The sequence below is a fragment of the Anomaloglossus baeobatrachus genome, chromosome 11, assembly GCF_048569485.1.
Source record: "Anomaloglossus baeobatrachus isolate aAnoBae1 chromosome 11, aAnoBae1.hap1, whole genome shotgun sequence".
NCBI lineage: Eukaryota > Metazoa > Chordata > Amphibia > Anura > Aromobatidae > Anomaloglossus > Anomaloglossus baeobatrachus.
In genome coordinates this window covers 68,638,608-68,658,954 of record NC_134363.1, presented here as the reverse complement: position 1 = coordinate 68,658,954, position 20,347 = coordinate 68,638,608, and the positions used below count along the sequence as shown (strand labels likewise).

The 20,347-nt window shown below is 44.6% G+C and overlaps 1 protein-coding gene across 1 annotated transcript in view; it reads right to left on the bottom strand.

The window, feature by feature from the left end:
• The window catches only part of ODAD1 (outer dynein arm docking complex subunit 1), a 288,275-nt gene extending 271,825 nt beyond the window's left edge, over nt 1–16,450 (bottom strand). The window contains exon 1 of the mRNA XM_075327544.1: nt 16,389–16,450. The gene's annotated coding sequence lies outside the window, so the exon portion shown is untranslated. The remainder of the gene's footprint in view (nt 1–16,388) is intronic.
• Nucleotides 16,451–20,347: the final 3,897 nt, after the last annotated feature.

Genomic DNA, 20,347 nt, shown 5'->3' with positions numbered 1-20,347 from the left:
GGAGCTATAAGAGGGTGTATAGAGCTATGCTTGTAGTGATGACATTTGACCGCTAGATGGCAGTAACACTCACTGTTATTCTAAATGTTAGAAAGTGTGAACAAAACAAGACTTAAATCATTTTATGAATGCTGCGATGTGAATAATAAATGAACTATGCAGTAAAAACACAACTTTGCTGCTGTATTTATTAAAATATTTTTATCGTATCACTGCTCTGTCACTCAATCTGAGCAGGAATAAAGTTTTGTTGTGGCAGTTGGTTGTCATGGGAACGAGCAGAGAGAATATACACTTGGACTGAAAGCTCCTGTTTATGTCTATGGAGAGTGAATAATCCGGAGCAGACATACCTAGTTTATCTTCTGTTTCCTCCCTCATAAGCTCAGCAGTTTGGTGTTCTTGTGGGGGATGACGTTTGGGACAATTCCCTTCTATCCCAGTTCAGAGGAGAGCGAAGAAAAGCACAGCACTGGGATAAACATTGGAAGGAGGTGGCCATCTTGTAAAAAGTGACACAACGCCCGCGGAGGGTGAAGCACCCCATGTTTTTAGCAAAAAACTACATGGACCATGTAGAAGGCGCACATACGCCGAAACGCGTAGTCCGAGACACCACTACCCCTGTCCGATATTTGTCTTGCCCCACGTGTGGATGTATTTTTAATGGAACTATTCAAATAAAATTGCTTTGCAAAAAGACAATTTTTTTTAAGAATATCTACTGAGTCCTGGAATTTGTCCGCTGGAGTCTTTGGACAACCATTTCTACATTTGATTTTTGAGGCTGGCTCCTGCCCTATTTCCTTGCGGACTCTATACTGTATGTGGGAGAGACCACGCAGGAATTGAGGAGGCGTATTCCGAAGCACTACCAAGCTGGCGTCCAGTGATCTGCTAAAAGGTAAAAAACGTACATCTGTCGCTTCCCACTTCCTTACTAACAATGGGGACAGTCCTAGGGGGCTACGGGTGGTTGACCTTGAGCGACTTAAGAGCAATATGAGGGGTGGGGATACCACAAAATGGATGCTACAGCTGGAGTCCAGATGGATCTGGTGTTTAAACACCGTTTCCCCCATGGGTTTAAATGAGGAGTTGCTTTTTACCGGTTTCTTGGGTTGAGCCTTTATTTGAGTGTAGTGTTTACTTTACTTGTATCTCTCATCCCTAGCTTGCCCATTTCCCATTTGCATTGATGGATCTCTAGGCTTATTATGTCTGTGGATTTTGTGAAACATCTGGAGAAAATTTTTATGATTGATGTGAATTTCATCTTTCTATGCTACGGGCCTGGACCACTGACTACTACAACATTGGAACCTGGGATAGATTATATATATATATATATATATATATATATATATATATATATATATATATACTGTATATATATATATATGTATATATATATGTATATTTATTTTTTACGTCAAAACACCCTTACCTACAGTACGGACCAAAAGTTTGGACACACCTTCTCATTCAAAGAGTTTTCTTTATTTTCATGACTCTGAAAATTGTAAATATACATTGAAGGCATCAAAACTATGAATTAACACATGTGGAATGAAATACCTAATAAACAAGTGTGAAAAAACTGAAAAAATGTCATATTCCAGGTTCTTCAAAGTAGCCACCTTTTGCTTTGATTACTGCTTTGGACACTGTTGGCATTCTCTTGATAAGCATCAAGAGGTAGTCACCAGAAATGGTCTTCCAACAGTCTTGAAGGAGTTCCCAGAGATGCTTAGCACTTGTTGGCCCTTTTGCCTTCACTCTTCGGTCCAGCTCACCCCAGACCATCTCGATTGGGTTCAGGTCTGGTGACTGTGGAGGCCAGGTCATCTGGCGTAGCACCCATCACTCTCCTTCTTGGGCAAATAGCTCTTAGACAGCCTGGAGGTGTGTTTGGGTCATTGTCCTGTTGAAAAATAAATGATGGTCTTACTAAACGCAAACCGGATGGAATAGCACGCCGCTGCAAGATGCTGTAGTAGCCATGCTGGTTCAATATGCCTTCAATTTTGAATAAATCCCCAACAGTGTCAACAGCAAAGCACCCTCACAGCATCACACCTCCTCTTCCATACTTCACGGGGGGAACCAGTCCATCCGTTCACCTTTCCTGCGTCACACAAAGACACAATGGTTGGATCCAAAAATCTCAAATTTGGACTCATCAGACCAAAGCACAGATTTCCACTGGTCTAATGTCCATTCCTTGTGTTTTTTAGCCCAAACAAGTCTCTTCTGCTTGTTGCCTGTCCTTAGCAGTGGTTTCCCTGCAGCTATTTTACCATGAAGGCCTGCTGCACAAAGTCTCCTCTTAACAGTTGTTCTAGAGATGTGTCTGCTGCTAGAACTCTGTGTGGCATTGACCTGGTCTCTAATCTGAGCTGCTGTTAACCTGCAATTTTTGAGGCTGGTGACTCGGATAAACTTATCCTCCGCAGCAGAGGTGAATCTTGGTCTTCCTTTCATGGGGCGGTTCTCATGTGAACCAGCTTCTTTGTAACATTTGATGTTTTTTGCCACTGCGCTTGGGGACACTTTCAAAGTTTTCCCAATTTTTCAGACTGACTGACTTTCATTTCTTAAAGTAATGATGGCCACTCGTTTTTCCTTTTTAGCTGCTTTTTTCTTACCATAATACAAATTCTAACAGTCTATTCAGTAGGACTATCAGCTGTGTATCCACCAGACTTCTGCATAACACAACTGATGGCCCAACCCCATTTATAAGGCAAGAAATACCACTTATTAAACCTGACAGGGCACACCTGTGAAGTGAGAACCATTCCCGGTAACGACCTCTTGAAGCTCATCAAGAGAATGTCAAGAGTATGCAAAGCAGTAATCAAAGCAAAAGGGGGCTACTTTGAAGAACCTAGAATATAAGACATATTTTCAGTTGTTTCACACTTTGTTAAGTATTTCATTCCACATGTGTTAATTCATAGTTTTGATGCCTTCAATGTGAATCTACAATTTTCAGAGTCATGAAAATAAAGAAAACTCTTTGAATGAGAAGGTCTGTCCAAACCTTTGGTCTGTACTGTATATATATATATATATATATATATATTTTTTTCCAAATGGACTTTACAACTATTTGTATTAGTATGTCATGAATCTTCACGACCTCCTTTTTAGATCTGTTGGTCTGATATCCCATTTTGACCAATTGTGACCAATGCATTTCATATCATATTGATTTTGCCTCAGTCTTGATGTATAATTAATACATTTTTCATGCCTCCCCATGTAGATTTATTTCATGTTTGTGCAATATATATTCTACCTTTTCAAACCTTCTAGGATATTTCTTATATTGGATTTCTGTATATTATATTGATATTATCTTACATGTTTTTCAGTAATATTCTTGGGGTGTTTACAACATGAGACATGTGACCAGTGTATTATAACTTTAAACATGATTATGTCAATTTTATGGAACAATATAAATTCCTCTTTTTCTTTGGGGTTTATATCATATTTTTTCTTGATAGATAGGTCCAGCTAGATATATTTATTGTCATCAGCCTCCTTGTCTACCACTAGATTATCTGTGCTCCACTGATCCTTTCATGTTTATAGGTTGGTACTAGAGATGAGCGAACCGGCCGTGGTTCGGCTCGAGTTTGGTTCGCCAAACGGAGGTCTCGTTCGAGTTCGGTTCGGCGAACCACTCGAACCGCAGAGGAAACAATGAGAGGCAATCACAAACACATAAAAACACCTAGAAAACACCCTCAAAGGTGTCCAAAAGGTGACAAACAACTCACAACACAACACAAACACATGGGGTGACAAGGACATATACTCATGCGAAAACAAAAGAGCTGGACAAGGAAAAAGAGGAGGAGACACAGATATATGATAATATGCAAGGAAACATCGATGCCATTACTGTGCAACTTGAGCCCTGCTCATTTTAGGCTTCCAATCTGGATAAATTGCCTGAGCTCGCCCCGTACGCCTTGGGAATCTTGTCGTGTCCTGCAGCCAGCGTTCTCTCGGAACCTGTCTTCAGTGCTGCTGGGGGTCTGCTGGCAGATAAGCACACGCATCTGTCCACTGACAATGTGGACATGGCTCTCAGAAGACTTTTCTTCCCCTGGGTCATCCAGGGGAGGCGAAAGGCACGCGTATTTTTGAGAGTGCTTCATGCAAAGAATCTTTTTCATTTTGAAATGGGGGATCAACTGATGCCAGTCAAGTGGGGTGTGTGTGGCCCAATTAGTGGAAACGAGGGAGACTGTGGTTGGAGTCCCTTCGCTGTGTTTCTAAAAGAACCAAAATGAACAAGTCATGGCTCTCAGAGGACTTTTCTTCCCCTGGGTCATCCAGGGGAGGCGAAAGGCACGTGTATTTTTGAGAGTGCTTCATGCAAAGCATCTTTTTCATTTTGAAAAGGGGCATCAACTGATGCCAGTCAAGTGGGGTGTGTGGGGCCCAATTAGTGGCAATGATGGAGACTGTGGTTGGAGTCCCCTCGCTGTGTTTCTAAAAGAACCAAGATGAACAAGTCATGGCTCTCAGAGGACTTTTCTTCCCCTGGGTCATCCAGGGGAGGCGAAAGGCACGCGTATTTTTGAGAGTGCTTCATGCAAAGCATCTTTCACATTTTGAAAAGGGGCATCAACTGATGCCAGTCAAGTGGGGGGGGTGTGGCCCAATTAGTGGCAACGAGGGAGACTGTGGTTGGAGTACCCTCGCTGTGTTTCTAAAAGAACCAAGATGAACAAGTCATGGCTCTCAGAGGACTTTTCTTCCCCTGGGTCATCCAGGGGAGGCGAAAGGCACACGTATTTTTGAGAGTGGTTCATGCAAAGCATCTTTCACATTTTGAAAAGGGGCATCAACTGATGCCAGTCAAGTGGGGTGTGTGTGGCCCAATTAGTGGCAACGAGGGAGACTGTGGTTGGAGTCCCCTCGCTGTTTTTTACATGATTTTCAAAGTGCATGACATGCCTAAGAGGTTTAGTTTCAGCATCTCAAACTTGTTGGCTACAGAAAGGCTGCCTTTACACACTTTTGTCACCAAGGATTTTTGAGACCTTATGCCCATTGCAGTGCTCCAAGAGCCGTTGGCCATTTGCCACTCCTTCTCCAACAAAGGGGTGCCCGCGCTAACACAGCAGGTTGCACACATCATCACCGCTTCTTTGAGAAACTCTGTGTGTGACAGGGTGCATTTCACCACAGATACTTGGAACAGTAAGCATGGACAGGGGCGTTACATGTCGCTGACTGGGCACTGGGTAACTATGGTGATAGATGGAGAAGTGTTTGCTGTACAAGTCTTTCCGTCCCCACGAGTTGTGTGTTTCAATCCTTCCTCTGTATGTACAAGTTCCTCCACTGCTTCTGCCTCATCAAACTCGTGTTGTTCCTGCACCTCAGCCCAAACCCTGTGTGGTCAGGCCACCCTTCCTTGTAACTGCGCCCAAGGAATCCCACACACCTCCTTACTATGCTGGCATGTAAATGTAGGGGAAATGTGAGACACCGCTGAGGAGTTGTGGACGGTTAGCTCTGTAGAGTGAGACCGAGTTTCATCAATGGTTGTCTCCACTCAACCAGCAGCCAGGGAATGCCGGGTGCGACAATGATGGTAAACAGTCTGCGGCCCTTCTTCAGGGCAATGTGACACACGTGCCTTGTATGGCTCACGTGTTGAATCCGAATCTCCCGAACACCAAACGGCAAGGTAAATCTCAAAATTCCGGGTCCCTAACTAAAATGCCACTATCTAGGTTAAAAACATCCTTGTCTGGGCAGCTAGACTAAAAATCTAACTTGAAATGCCACTATCTGGACTAACCTCTATGTCTGGGCAGCTAGGACTCCTGGTATAAGGATTGTGAACACAGCCTGGTTTGAGATTTACCTTGCCGTTTGGTTCCGGGCTTACATGCATTGGCCAATTCATAAACTAAAAATCTCATTTTTTCATATAGCAGTAATGCAGTACCAGAGTTCCCTTATACATTGATGGCATTTAGTGTGCGGCTGTATCCATTTTGTACACGTGACTTGTATGGCTCACGTGTTTAATCTGATTCTCCAGCAATTTTTAAAACAACATCCCAGCCTACATGGCCTTGTACAGCGGGTACACTCACTATGTGCTCACTTCCATCGTTCGCACCCAGTAGCTCAACAACTTTCATCGCTCCTGAAGTCTTAAGGTCTGGCGGTTAAACGTCAGAAATGCGATGTTCCGACACGCAGGAATTTTAATCTGCACATGTTGCAGTGTCTGTGGCAGCACCGCAGAGCCCAGCTGAAATACGTTATGACGTATACCCTGGGCTAACTTGATCCAGAGGTGGTGCACATCACGCTGCTGGAGTGGTGTCAGATCAAGGACATATGCACCGTTCTACACAGTTTACAAATGTCGACGCAGATGTTTAACACTGGCGATGACATTCTTATCGTGACAATTTTGGTCATCTACATGATGGAGCACACTATAAGCATTATTCGGAGTCAGGTGTTGGTTCAAGAGGAAGGGAGGAAGTACTGGAGGAGTCATATGCGGAAGGGATAACAAGATCTACAAGGTCCAGACGGTCAGCGGCACCTATGCGGCAGTCATGGTACGGTGGGGGAGAGGGATTATCAAGGGAGCATAGTATCAGCAAAACAGTTGAGGAAGGTGCAGGAGAGCAGGAAGAAATGGAGGACGAACTGGCGATGGGCATGGAAGACTCAGCAGATTAGTGAGAGCTTGCTCACATTTTGGATGTGCGAGGTTGTGGGGAGAGGACAGAGGAAGGAGGCACGATTCTCACCTCTCCGCCACCAACACACCAAGGACTTGGTCCTCCTGGATTCTCAAGACACATGAGCGCCTTCTTGCTGCACTACCTACAACATGACCCTCGGATTGTACGAATTCCAAGTCATGCTGACTACTGGGTTGCCACACTGTTAGATCCCCAGTACAACACAAAATTTTGCGAAATAACTCGTGCCATAGAAAGGGACGCACGTATGCAGGAGTATCAGCAGAAGGTGTTACGCAATCTACATCTGCTTTTCCACTAAACACCAGTGGTGCACAGAGTGAATCTCAACGCTTTTTCATCGATACGAGGAAATGGTCTTTTACTTGTCCACATCAGAGGGACCGAGGGCTGGCTGCTGTGTTGAGACAGCGTTCAGTACGGTGTCTCTGCAGAGTTGCATTTTTGGTCATATACAAACTGAGTTGAAAAAGGACAGATGCTGGTGGAAAGGGGAACAGGTGTGTTGGAAAGGGTAAAAAAGGGTAAAAAAGTTTGTGTCCGTGGGTTTGGTGGTTAAGCAACATTAACATTTGCTGAAGAAACAACATCTGGTATGGTGGGACTGGCAGATTTGGATAAGGTGGTATATACTATGTTACCGCTATATAAAAAATATTAAGAAGAAAAGAAAGAGAAAGGTAGATATCCCAATCGCCATTCGGTGTCCACTGTGCTCACAGATGGAAAAGGAGAGGTTGGCAACTGGAAGGTTAGGTGGAGGATACAGAGCAGGTTGACTCTCAAACAAATAGTAGCCTCAACCGAGTTAGACGCCACTTGGATCTGGAGACTGGGAGCCCTGTTAGCGTGATAGGGTCCACACGACCAACCAGCCCCGAAACTCCCTGTTAACAACACAGGGGCCATTGGTTACGCTGTCCGTGTGCGTAGGGGACAAACCTGTGGACAGCAGGCGCATCAGCAGCAGCAGGCCTGTTTATGCCACTGGGCTGCACTAGCAGGACTGGTAGGACAGGAGCTGTTCTTAAACGTTCTGCGTTACCAACTGTGGTGGCGGCCTGCATCGATGACCTATCTCTGCCTACCTCTGGCCTAAAGCCGCAATGTGTTCAACACATGGAGGTGTGCTCTTTCGGAGCATAATAGAAGACTGGGCACCTTCTTCTTGGCTCCAGCCTTTTTTATAACCTGGGTCCGACCGAAACCAAGGTGGACCACAATGCACCTCCTGGAGACAAAAGCAGAGTGACATGTCATGAGTGGCATAACTAGCGTCCTATTTTGAACCGCCACTTGAATGATGACATCATGGCTGCCACAACCAAAATACCTCAACAGTCATCGTCTGACCAACAACAATGAGGTGACAAGTCATAGGAGCGGCCCTCTGCAAGCCTGTTGGGAGTGGCCTGGCCAAATTGTCAGGACACCTGATGCCCTGTGGTCTATATGGGCCCCCCACATCAGGGGCAGGGCCAAAGAGTTCATTACCCGACCTAGCCTCTGATGCAGTAAGTGCCTGAGCATGCTCAGTAGCATGAAATACAGTTTCTGAAAAAAAGACTATCCGCTTCAGCATGCTGTCTAGGCACAACACAGGACTCAGACCCAGCAAGAGGCTTTTCTCAGTCAGTGTGAAGCCCCACAGGTGTTGTGTTGGTGCATTACCTTTAGGGACTCCACGTGGAGGAAGAATCTGGTCACACTTAGGTTGCTTCTTTATATGTATTTTCGTGACGCCACTCTCGGTATTGCGGTCAGTGGGGACCGCCACTGCAGTTAAGGGGACACCTGGGGCTGATGTTGGCTGCAGTTAGTTTTAGTGGCCTCCCGAGAGTGAGTCAAGCCCCAGGGCCCTGTGTAAGTGTGTTGAGCCGTTGGTCGCAGAATGACTCAGACACAGTCCAAACGAGCATGCACTGTAGCCCAAAATGAAGACTTTGCCTCAGGAATGACACAGTCAAGCAGAGCATACCCAGTTGACGAAACACTGGAGTTAGGCTGCGGCCGGGGTAAATCGGCACACAGGAAGGAGCAACCGCGGAAACACTTCGTTCAATTGTGAGGGGAGTCATTTTGGAGTTTGGTGAGGAGTACCGTAATGCCAGTGAGCAGCATCCTGTGCCACAGACCAACATTCTTCCGGTGCTGTCTATACTGTTAACCATGATAGGAGCGTAAAGTCTGTATTTATTGGCAACTGGACATCACATTACCCGGGTACGGTAGGCTGTGCCCAGACAGTAATGCATGCACGCAACACTTTGTTTTATTATGAAAACACATATCTGTTCTGGGTAGGACGACTATATAGACAATCAAACTTGCTGCCTCTCCACTGTCAAATTGTCACGTACAGTTTAAATCATAGAGGGACAGCGACACATGTTTGCATTGAATGTTGCTTTTCAAGATTTACATGACTGTGTTGCAGAGCTGTGTGGTTTGCATTCACACTGTTATCATCTGCCTTATCTGTGAGGCTTCAGCTAACAAGGGTATTCAGGGTGGGTGATGTGTTTTGTCTATGTTTAGGTAGATAACTGGGAAGCTCTTGTGATGCGCCACTAGTAAGTTGTCTTCGCACACACACACAAACACACACAAACACACAATTACTGCTGCTACGCAGAGGGCTTAGCAAGCAGTAGGCAACTGAATAGATTGTTCTATTATTTCAATTTAATGCATGGTTCTTATTGTTTGTTTTGGGAAAGTGAAAGAATCATTTATGAACCCAACTGCATACAGTGCTTTTCATGTTGCATGGTTTTGCTGCATACTGTGGATCCCACCAAAAACAAGACTTAAAATGAAGCATAAGTCGCAAAGGGAATTTCACTGTGATACAATGCGGCCTATCGGGGCTGTGCAACCACCGCCTGCCCCATCAAGTGCATCTGCGTGCTCTTCATCTTCTGTGACTGTGGGGACAGCAGTCACACATGCTTTTTCATGATGAACTTCCACCCCTTTACCCGTAAGCGGGAGTGTGATTGGCCGGTCGTCTCTTGTTTTGTAAGTGCAAACAGATGTTATTGTTGAGCTGTCAGACATCGAGAGAACCACCATTGGATGCAGGCTACATTATATCCACACCTGCACCTTCGTAACAGATTGGCTGGACTACCTGCAGTTAATAATTGCATTCCAGAAATGGAAAGGAGTGTAGAATGCACATGTGTTGTACCTTGCTTGGCACCAAAGGAACACTAACTTAGTATTCCAGACAATTTTAGGATGGCAGAAAAAGTGTCAGCTCTTTGGGCAAATTAAATAGCGTGGCAAAAGTGGGCAGGTGGGTACAGTGGCCGTGATCTGTGTGTACCAGGACAGTAAAGGAAGCCTCACTTTCTATCCCTCCTAATGATGAAATGCAGCAAGGAATTCCCTGAGTTTGCTATAAAAATATCGTTGCAAAATGTGCATGAGGGTGTAATGCAGAGGTGCTAGAAATAGCTTGGCACCAGTGGGGCACAAATGGAGTACAACAGCCACTTTTTGTATGCCACTAACTTGCAGCATTTTTTGCTATTATTATAGCTTATTAAAAACAGAGCAGGAGGGTGTAATGCAGAGGTGCTGGAAATAGCTTGGCACCATTGGGGCACAACTGGAGGACAACAGCCACTTTTTGGATGCCACTAACTGGCAGCATTTTTTGCTATTATTATAGCTTATTAAAAACAGAGCAGGAGGGTGTAATGCAGAGGTGCTAAAAATAGCTTGGCACCATTGGGGCAGAAATGGAGTACAACAGCCACTTTTTGGATGCCACTAACTGGCACCATTTTTTGCTATTATTATAGCTTATTAAAAACAGAGCAGGAGGGTGTAATGCAGAGGTGCTGGAAATAGCTTGGCACCATTGGGGCAGAAATGGAGTGCAACAGCCACTTTTGGTATGCCACTAAATTGCAGCATGTTTTGCTATTATTATAACTTATTAAAAACAGAGCAGGAGGGTATTATGCAGAGGTGCTAGAAATAGCTTGGCACCATTGGGGTACAAATGGAGTACAACAGCCACTTTTGGTATGCCACTAAATTGCAGCATTTTTTGCTATTATTATAGCTTATTAAAAACAGAGCAGGAGGGTGTAATGCAGAGGTGCTGGTAATAGCTTGGCACCATTGGGGCAGAAATGCATGACAACAGCCACTTTTTGGATGCCACTAACTGGCAGCATGTTTTGCTATTTTTATAGCTTATTAAAAACAGAGCAGGAGAGTGTAATGCAGAGGTGCTAGAAATAGCTTGACACCAGTGGGGCACAAATGGAGTACAACAGCCACTTTTTGGATGCCATTAAGTTTACTCAGTGTTTGCTAGTATAATGGCTTAGTAACAATGAGTTTGAGTGTGCAATGCAGAGGTGCTGCAAATAGATTTGCACTAGTGGGACACTAATGGAAGTCCAACAGCCACTTTTAGGATGCCACTATGTTTACTCAGTGTTTGCTAGTATAATGGCTTAGTAACAATGAGCTTGAGTGTGCAATGCAGTGGTGCTGTAAATAGCTTTGCACTAGTGGGACACTAATGGAATTCCAACAGCCACTTTTAGGATGCCACTAAGTTTCCTCAGTGTTTGCTAGTATAATGGCTTAGTAACAATGAGCTTGAGTGTGCAAAGGGCAGGAGGGTACAGTGGCAGGGTTGTGGGTCTGGGTAGAGGAAAGGAAGCCTTACTTTATATCCCTCCTAATGGGGAAATGCAGCGAGGAAGTCCCTGACCTTAGCTACACAGACGCTGTTATCTTGTGTAGCTGTTAAAATCTGTTTCCAAGGACCTGACTGTCACCTATGGCTCTGAGCCTGCTGTAATTAGTCCTTGGGGGATGATCAAAAGAAATCGGGTTAAATGCTGCGCTAAAAACCACAATCCAAAGATATATCGTGAATTCCTTTTCTTTATTTTCACAGGTCAACGCGTTTCAAAGGCATCTCCACCTTCTTCATCAGGACAAAAATCAGAAAGGAATAGCATCTATGATGCTATTCCTTTCTGACTTTTGTCCTGATGAAGAAGGTGGAGATGCCTTTGAAACGCGTTGACCTGTGAAAATAAAGAAAAGGAATTCCCGATATATCTTTTGGATTGTGTTTTTTAGCGCAGCATTTAACCCGATTTCTTTTGATCATCCCCCATCTTGTTGCAACATCGGGGCTGCAGCTGACCACTTTTGTATTCATTTCTTCCATGCTGACAAGGAGTTGTGCCTGTCACAACTGAAGCAGGTGAGTACCTGTCCTATTCCCTGCACCTATATCTATCGGTTAAAACCCTATGTGTGCTTTCTTTCCACAGTTTTTGCTGTAATTAGCCCTTACAAGAGCTGAAAGAAACTTCTATCCCTATTCTGTATAGCGCTGTGTATAGAGCGTACACAGCGGTATCGGAGACAGGAGCTACGCCAGCGGTGACTGACACCCAGACGCAGAAGGCAGATAATGGCGTCCAGACGGGCAGATGCCCGTATTTATAATGCAGGGACATGTGACATGGACATCCTATCACACATGTTATTGCTTCTCTGGCTAAAAGTCCACTTAGCTGTGTGTGTTTTTGGGATTGGCTGACATGCTGGCCCGCCCCACTACACGCGCGCGCTTAGGGAAGGAAGACAAGGGAAAAAAAAAAATGGTGATTACCATTATCCCAGCAGCAGTGATCTGAATGCGCTGTTCCCGCACACTATACGCTGAAATTTCATAATAGTGTGAGTCACAGAGTGACTTACACTATTACATCGGAAAGCCAGCTAGTAATTAGCTTGGCTTTTTGCTGCTAGAACCGTTCTCGAACGTAACTAGAACTATCGAGCTTTAGCAAAAAGCTCGAGTTCTAGTTTGATCTAGAACAGCCCCCAAAATCACTCGAACCGCAAACTGGAGAACCACGAACCGCGAACCACGCTCAACTCTAGTTGGTACATTGGCCTTATTTGCGCGAGTGCTACAATGACACTGAATCTGGATAGATTGCATCCTTTCTTGTATAATGCCGTTCTCATGCAGACTTTATGGATGCTTGGAACCGCGAGCGCTGTTGCACTGGACATATGCGCAGTAGATCAGCTTCTGTCATCTTCTTTTATTAACTTGTGCATGTGCAGTATGTGATTTGTTGGACTTATATCGCTGTGAATTCTAGTGCATGCTGCTGTATCAATTTGATTCTATTGACCCGGAAGCTGCTGTTCAGCAATTGCGCATTGGCCACTTCTGGACGCTGAGAGCATTATATGACCGCAGAAACACCGGTACCGGTTTGTTTAATTAATAACTTTTGTATGTATATGTGTGTTTTTTTGATTTGTGATCACTTTCTCTTCCCTGATGAAGCTCGGCTAGCAAGCGACACGCGTTGGGTGGGTTGTTATTGGCAGCTTTCTATATGGCTGCATATTTGCTGGCAGGTTGATAATATCAGGACCTCATTACGGTGAATTTTTCTTATGTGCCCCTCTCCATTGGAGTTGGTTTTCAGGTGGTTACCTTCTGATTCACTTTCAGTCTCTGTACCATTATTGTAATTTATGGTATATATTTGTGAACAATATTAATTGTATGAACCTTCTATATATGTTTTGGTACAACATCTTGTTGTGAGGTCCCTTTTGATAGGTGTCTTGGTTTTAATTGTTTTTATTGTTGTTTGCACAAATTTAATAAAACCTTGTATTTTTGTTAATTGTTGTGAGTAGAGTGCTCTTTACCTACCCTTTTTTTCTCTTGTTTGCCATATGTATTTTGGGAGATTTTGCACCCTCACTATACTTGTTGTCTATTCTTAATTTTGATTTGATATAGCTGTCCAACCCCATCTCCCCCTTTTTTTTATTGTGAGCCTGTGACTCAGACAGGTGTCAGAGTTAATTGGGAATTAGGGAAGTCCTATTGCACACAAGTCTGGTCTATATAGGAGAGCACTTTTTGCCTTGCCGGTTATAATTGTATGTTCCTCAGTCTCTGTTCCTGGCTTGGAGGTTTGTCCTTACATTTGCCTGAGCAAGACTTCTGTAGATAAGTTCTCTGTTTTTTCCTTGCTTCCTTGTTTACACCTTATGACTCATTCGCACGTCGCTTTTTTTTTAGTGTTTCTGCAGCGTTTTGAGCAGCAGCGTCAAATTGTCAAAATGCATGCGTTCTGTTTCCCCAGCAAAGTCTATGATAATCATGAAAAATCCGTGCGGACGTTGCTTTTTTAAACGCAGCGTTTTGATTGTCAAAAATTTAACAAAATTTCTGCGTTTAAAAAAGCAGCATGTCAATTCTATTGAGCGTTTTGGCAGCGTTCTACACCCATTGAAATCAATGAGTTGTAGAAAAACGCCACCAAAATGCTAAGCAGTGCAATTGCACTGCTTTTTTGTTGCGATCTGCATGTTTTTTTTAATATAACAAATGCATTCTTTCGGTCTCTCTCTCTCTGTCCATGTCATTTTCTCCCTCTCCCCCCTCTCTTATACTCACCGATCCACGATCACCGGCGTGGTGTTGCACGGCGTTCACACTGTGGTGGCCTCTCCTCTTTTGAAAATGCCGGTCGCTCATTAATCCATCTCGTATTTCCTGCTTCCCCCGCCTACCGGCGCCTATAATTGGTTGCAGTCAGACCCGCCCCCACGCTGAGTGACAGCTGTCTCACTGCAACCAATCACAACCGCCGGTGAGCGTATCTATATCGAGCAGTAAAAAAAATAAATAAGTAATTAAAAAAAAAAACGTTGTGTGGTCCCCCCCAATTTGCATACCAGCCAGGGTAAAGCCCCACAGCTGAAGGCTGGTATTCTTAGGATCGGGAGCTCCACGTTATGTGGAGCCCCCCAGCCTAACAATATCAGCCAGCAGCCGCTCGGAATTGCTGCATCCATTAGATGCAACAGTCCCAGGACTCTACCCGGCTCATCCAGAATTGTCCTGGTGCGGTGGCAAACGGAGTAATAAGGAGTTAATGGCAGCAGTCCATAGCTGCCACTAAGTCCTAATTTAATCATGGCAGGCGTCTCCCAGAGATACCTTCTATGATTAACCTGTAAGTTAAAGAAAATAAACACACATCCGAAAATTCCTTTATTTGGAATGAAAGACAAAAAACAACCCTCTTTTACCACTCTATTAAGCCCTCAAAAACACCTCCACGTTCGACGTAATCCACGCAAGGTCCCACAACGCTTTCAGCTCTGCTACATCGGAAGCTGGCAGGAGCTGCAGTAGAACACCGCTGCTCCTGTGAGCTCCATGCAACAACTGAAGTGAGATGCGCGATCAGCTGTGCTGTCACTGAGGTTACTCGCAGCCACTGCTCTCAGGTGGAGGACTGCAGCTGTGGCCGCGAGTAACCTGAGTGAAAGCACAGCTGAATGCACGGCTCACTGCAGTCACTCATGGGATTTGAGATCACAGGTGAGTCCTTAACATGTGACCGCAAATCAGGCTGCCTCACAGAAAGAGAGAGAGCTGCGCGATGTCAGTGATATCGAGTGAAGCTCTGACGTCACTGCTGTGGACTCCTGTGTCCTGGCAATGACCTCGGAGGTTCATCTGAGTTCATGACAGCACACAGAAACAGAGCTGTGGGATGACAATGAAGTTGGGTGAAGTTCATCCGAGTTCATTCTCATCACCCGACTCTGTCTGTGTCTGCTGTCAGCGGGCATGTAGCAGAGGTGAATTGCTGGGGGACCGCACTGACAAATATGCATCCAAAACGCATGTAAAATGCATCCAAAATACATGCGTTTTGGATGCATTCTTTTTGTCAACACGCAGAGTAAAGTCTGCCAGAGGGTGCAACGTGCACATGAGCCCTTAGGGTGTTGTTTTTCCTTGTTTAGCTTTGTATCTGCTTTCTTGCAGGTGAAGTTTGTTTTTTTTATGTTGTGAGCATGAGGGTTCCCCTAAGCTAGCTCTTCTGCAGGAAAAGGGATTTTCTACCTGTCTAATTTGATTATTTGCTCTTTTGTATTTTGTGTTCTTTTTTGGATTTTGTTCTCCCATTATTTACAGAAGTACCTGATATAGTGGGGGTGAGGTCGTTCCACCTCTAGGGCCATTTTTACTATCAGGAGTTTGGTATTTTCTACAGGGATTTTGTACTGACCGCAATCAGTTTCCTTTCCATTTCTTTGTATCAAGTTAGTTGGGCCTCACGTTTGCGAAATATATTTTTCCTATCTGTGTACTGTGTTTTCCTATATCACCGTAATCGTTGTATGTGGGGGCTACCTATTCCTTTGGGGACTACTTTGAGGCAAGGTAGATTTCCTCATTTCTTTCCGTGAAGCGTAACTAGTTTCTCAGGTGTGACGTGGCGTCTAGGTTTTTAGGAACGCTCCACAGCTACTTCTAGTGTGGTCTGATAGTTAGGGGTAGTTAGGGGATTGTGGTCAGCCCAGGTTCCAACTACTCCTATTTTCTTGGTGTTTTTTTCATCAATGGGAGTTTTTTGTAATCTTCCACAGTTACCGGATCATAACACTTCTCCTCCCAGGTTTCTGACTAGTGGATTGGATGCGTCCCATCAATAGTTGATTACCTGTCAAGCCCTTTTCTAGTCTGTCAACCAGTCTGGGGGAAAGGGCGTGGCTTTGTGTGTGTGTTGTGTTAATTACCAGTACTAGTCTTCCAGGAATCCAGGATTAGATGCTGCACCTGACAGTCAGGAGTGCCACATTCCCCCTTGGTAAATCCCAGCACGTCCTCGGGCTGCAACATAAACATCATATTAACATTTTTTTTATTATGCAGTAAACTTTAAAACGTTCTTCCCATACAAGGGAGGCATTTTTTTAAATGTTTCTATAAACCGAAATATATGTACTGTACATGAGGCACCCCTTCTGCAACCCACAACCTGGGGTCCCTGAGAGGTATGTCGCTGGTTCCTATAGCGACTGGGTCTCGGCCTCCTCTGTCGCAGACCCTTCCCACAACCTTTCCTCTCCCAAAACTTTATTGCAAAATAAGGGTTCTCTTCGAAAGACTTTGCTGCAGAACATAGGTCTTCTTCGAAAGACTTTGCTGCAGTATTACTCTGGTATTGTGCACAACTGGTGCAACTATTTACAAGGCAATTTTTTGCTACTACCAGTCCAGTAGCTGGTGGCCCATTTTTATCAAAAACAACATTATCATAACCAGGTGAAAGAAAAATCAATATTTTAAACACACTGGTAGCAAACAGGTCACAGCTACCCGGAACTTGGTAACTGGGAATCCGGTTCAGTCGGCTTCCCATTTTAGGTGCCCTGATCCCTTACACCTCTACTGCCACCTGGTGGTATGGGGGTGACTGGTGCTGGTGGGGAAGTGGGGGCTGGTTATGCTGCAGCAGCCCCTGCTAGACATTTCTCTACATTCAGGGCATACCAGCCCCGCTCCCCATAGTGCCGGGTGTAGGAGACCACATCACCCTGGTGTAGGTCTCGTTCAGGGTGACCTTTTGGGAGGTGGGCCTCCACATCCCGCCGAGAGACAAATACCCCTTGTCCTAGTCCCGGCTCCACGATAAAGCCCCACCTCTTGGCAAAGTTGAACCTGTCCACAACACCCTGGTACAGCGGCATTCGGGCCTTGTTACTTGCCCGTCGGAGATGCTGTTTTCCCTGGAGGTTCCGGGCCTCTACCTTCACCTTCTGGGCCCCATGCTGCTCCTGCTCCCAGGCCAGTTGGATGGTTTTAGCCTGGCATACATCCCAAATCTCCTCATCAATACCGACGTTCAGCTGAGCAACAATTCCTCCTCTCTGCTGATGTGACTCCAGCGTAAGGGAAAGTCTGGCATGATAGCTGACAGCTGAATGATCAGACAGCTGTCTATATGCATGGAGGCATTAGTTAAACACTTGTAAATCTGAGAAATGTGGTCTAACTCAGATGGCTGTATTATCAGCCCGGCACAATGAACATATAATCATCAAGTATCATGTCTAATAAATTAAAGATTACAACATTTACATTGATAATTCACCACAACCACCATCAGTACGCAAGTACAGTACCAAGTTCATCATCAGTACATAACTACATCCCAAGAATAATGATCACTACATGAGTACATCACCAGAACCACAGTCAGTACATGCCTACATCACCGGAACAATCATCAGTATAGAAATACAGCCCCAGAACCACTGTCAGTACATGACTGCATCACCAGAACAATTGTCATTACAGAAATACAGCCTGAGAACAACCATCAATACATGACACATCACCATTATCCAGAGATCACTTTCAATGTCAAGTTAGCCCCTATCATATAAACTTGTATACCTTAGCAATGGTAAGGAGATGATTGGAATTGTTGTTGTTACTAGCTATCATCAAACTATGGACAATACAGTTACCACAGTACTAATTAGTTGCTGGTAGCAGCACCAGTAAAGAGTAATTAAAAGGTTTGGTCTGAAGGTGAAGTAATTTTTATTCTAAATCGCTATCTATTTAGTGCCAAAATGTATATTTTTTTTTAATATATTTGCAAAAATAATCCCCTCTCCTTACATAACTACACTATCTAACTGTTATTCTCTTTTTTTCCCCTACTTCCTTTTTGATGATGCTTCGTTTGAGAATCCCAGTGCATGGTGCATGCTGGGATACTCAAACAAGATGTCATCAGGGGTCAAGGCTGCAGTCTCTGCCGTAGCCTCTGACCCCTTCCTGAAATGAAGCACCATCAGTGATGCTCATTTCAGGGACTGGGCTAGTCTGCATGATGTGCTCTGTCCGATGTGCACAATGACAGCACACGCTCTGTTGCCGGCTCAGATCAGCAATAATGAGCTGGCACCAGAGCAGTGGCAGCATATCCAGTGTACAAAGTGCATCTACACTGTTGCCGATTATCGGTCTACCTCAACAAGTAATCTATCACTTGATGCAGGAGCAAACTATTTGTTCGTATGGTGAGATTTTTACTAGTAAAAGGGAATCTGTCACCCACAAAATGCCAATCATCCTGCACAAACATTCATAATAGGGAACGTTGCCCATAGAAAAATCATACCATGTGTATACAGCCCATACAGAAATCATACCAGGTGTATACAGCCCATACAGAAATCATACCAGGTGTATAGAGCTCAAACAGAAATCATACCAGGTGTATACAGCCCATACAGAAATCACACCAGGTGTATACAGCCCATACAGAAATCATACCAGGTGTATACAGCCCATATAGAAATCATACCATGTGTATACAGCCCATTCAGAAATCATACCAGGTGTATACAGCTAATACAGAAATCATACCAGGTATGTACAGCCTATACAGAAATCATAACAGGTGTATACAGCCCATAGAAAAATCATACCAGGTGTATACAGCCTATACAGAAATCACACCAGGTGTATACTGCCCATCCAGAATTCATACCAGGTGAATACAGCACACACAGAAATCATACCATGTGTATACAGCCCATACAGAAATCATACCAGGTGTATACAGCCCATACAGAAATCATACCAGGTGTATACAGCCCATACAGAAATCATACCAGGTATATACAGCCCATACAGAAATCACACCAGGTATATACAGCGCATACAGAAATCATACCAGGTGTATACAGCCCATACAGAAATCACACCAGGTATATATAGCTCATGCAGAAATCACACCAGGTGTATATAGCCCATACAGAAATCATACCAGGTGTATACAGCCCATACAGAAATCATACCAGGTGTATACAGCCCATACAGAAATCATACCAGGTGTATACAGCCCAACAGAAATCATACCAGGTGTATATAGTCCATACAGAAATCACACCAGGTGTATACAGCCCATACAGAAATCACAGCAGGTGTATATAGCCCATACAGAAATAATACCAGGATTATACAGCCCATACAGAAATCATACCAGGTGTATACAGATCACACAGAAATCATACCAGGTGTACATCGCTGTGTGTGACATCGCAGGAGCAAGGAACATCTCCTTACCTGCCTCCACCGACAATGCGGAAGGAAGGAGGTGGGCGGCATGTTACATCCCGCTCATCTCCGCCCCTCCGCTTCTAATGCACGCCTGCCGTGTGACGTCGCTGTGACGACGCACGAACCACCCCCTTAGAAAGGAGACGGACCGCCAGCCACAGTGACGTCGCACGGAAGGTAAGTGCGTGTGACACTGCCGTAGTGATAATGTTCCCTACAGCAGCGATCACACAATATCGCACGTACAACGGAGCGGGTGCTATCGCGCTCGACATCGCAAGCCGATGCTAGCAATGTTGCAGCGTGTAAAGCCCGCTTAAGATCCTAGGAACAGAGGATATATTAGATTGTAAGCTCCTAGGAACAGGGTGTATATTAGATTGTAAGCTCCTAGCAGCAGGGTGTATTAGATTGTAAGCTCCTAGGAGCAGGGTTTATATTAGATTGTAAGCTCCTAGGAGCAAAGTGTATATTAGACTGTACGCTCCTAGGAGCAGGGTGTACATTTGATTGTAAGTTCCTAGGAGCAGGGTGTATATTAGATTGAAAGCTCCTAAGAGCAGGGTGTATATTAGACTGTACGCTCCTAGGAGCAGGGTGTATATTACATTGTAAG